Consider the following 2,271-nt stretch of genomic DNA (forward strand, 5'->3'; position numbering starts at 1 on the left):
ATTTCCCAAACATTTAAAACCCTTCTGTAATTAAGGGAGATCAATATGAGTTATCTGATCAGGGTATTATTTGTAGAATGACTAAATTGCCCCACATCTAGAGCCTATAAAAAGACCTCGTATTTTCACTTAAGGAAAGAAAAAAATAAGTTGAATTTTAGTGCTACTCTTAATTGAGGGCCTGACAACAACTTCTGGTCTTTGAAGCCAATGGCCACCGTTGACAACTGCCCCCCGAGCGTTGTCAAACATCGCTGACTGCACCCTGTTGCATCCTTGTTGGTGGACTCTATTGTGTAACAAAGCACTATATTGGGTAATAAAATATGCCAAATATTATGCAATGAGGTAACACGAACACATTGTATTAAAGTCTCAACTATAACTCCCAATAACAGCTCATCTCGAGCATTGTATGTAGAATATTGCACTCGGTGTAATGTTATAATACTTTTCTAGTTGTTGGATAAGAGTTTATCTTGGTACTTATAAACTTATAATGGATATTTTTGACTAGGCTAAGCCCCATGATCTTTTCCTTTCTTAGTTTTTTCACATATAAAGTGCTAATATCTTCTGCCGTAAATTTCTCATTATTTATAAGTGCTCTATTTTTATACAACACTAAGACATTAAATTATTATTCTATTATCATGAATGTCCTAGCATGCAATAAAGAGTTTTGGTCATATAAACAACGACTAAAAAAAAAATAAGCAAATGATAAGACGATACAGTACTTAGGGTTCATTTATCAATTAAAATGTCTCAAAATAATTTTTTAAATGAGAGACATTCTAATTTAAATTAAAGATCATCAAAAAGCTTTAATTTCACCCAACTTATAGTCAAACTGGTCATCTTGACAAGCCCAATGATACCAACATTGGTCAAATCCAAGTTCGATCAAGCCAATATCTGGTTATTGAATCATATTTGAAGACTTTGCGTAGTTGGTTGGAGCATTAAATGAAATTCAAATTGGACATGTTTATGATCAAATCGAGCATCTCAGGAAGAGAGATGTAAGAGCCTAATGTCACCTCCCAAAAGAGCTCTTATGGGTGGTGGGCAGCCCAGGACTTAAATACTGCTTTTCGGCCCTACACCTAGCCGATGTGGGACTATTTGTCCGTGACATTCTCCTTCTGCCCTCGTCACGGATCGGCTCCACCGAGGGTCCCACTGGACCATGGAGAGTCCACACACCTGGCAGGCAGTAGTCTGCTCTGATACCACTTATCACCTCCCAAAAGAGCTCTTATGGGTGGTGGGCAGCCCAGGACTTAAATATTGCTTTTCGGCCCTACACCTAGCCGATGTGGGACTATTTGTCCGTGACACTAAGCTCTCTTAATTTTGTAGTCATTAATTTCCTCAAACATTTAAAACCCTTCTGTAATTAAGGGAGATCAATATGAGCTATCTGATCAGGGTATTATTTGTCGAATGACTAAATTGCCCCACATCTAGAGCCTATAAAAAGACCTCGTATCTTCACTTAAGGAAAGAAAAGAATAAGTTGAATTTTAGTGTTATTTTTAATTGAGAGCCTGACAACAACTTCCGGTCTCTGAAGCCAATGACCACCGTTGACAACTGCCCCCCGAGTGTTGTCAAACATCGCTAACTGCACCCAGTTGCACCCCTGTTGGTGGACTATTGTGTAACAAAACACTATATTGGGTAATAAAATATGTCAAATATTATTCAATGACGTAACACGGACACAGTGTATTAAAGTCTCAACCATAACTCCCAATAACAACTCCTCTCGAGCATTGTATGTAGAATAAAACAAATCTTTATGTATATATAAACTGTACAGATAAATATTACACTTGGTGTAACGTTATAATACTTTTCTAGTTGTTGGATAAGAGTTTATCTTTGTACTTATAAACTTATAATGGATATTTTTGTCTAGGCTAAGCCCCATGATTTTTTTCTTTTTTAGTTTTTTCACATATAAAGTCCTAATATCTTCTGTTGTAAATTTCTCATTATTTATAAGTGCTCTATTTTTATACAGCACTAAGTCATTAAATTATTATTCTATTATCATGAATGTCCTAGCATGCAATAAAGAGTTTTGGTCATATAAACAATGACTAAAACAAAATTTAAGCAAACGATAAAACGATACAGTACTTAGGGTCCGTTTGGGGCAACTTGTGTGTTTCAGGATAAGCTGCTTATCCTGAAACGCGGCTCGTGGGCCGGCCACCAGGGTCGACCTGCAGCGTGCGCTTAGAGGAAAAACTCAAACGC

The sequence above is a fragment of the Phalaenopsis equestris genome, unplaced genomic scaffold (assembly GCF_001263595.1).
Source record: "Phalaenopsis equestris unplaced genomic scaffold, ASM126359v1 Scaffold000130, whole genome shotgun sequence".
Taxonomy (NCBI): Eukaryota; Viridiplantae; Streptophyta; class Magnoliopsida; order Asparagales; family Orchidaceae; genus Phalaenopsis; species Phalaenopsis equestris.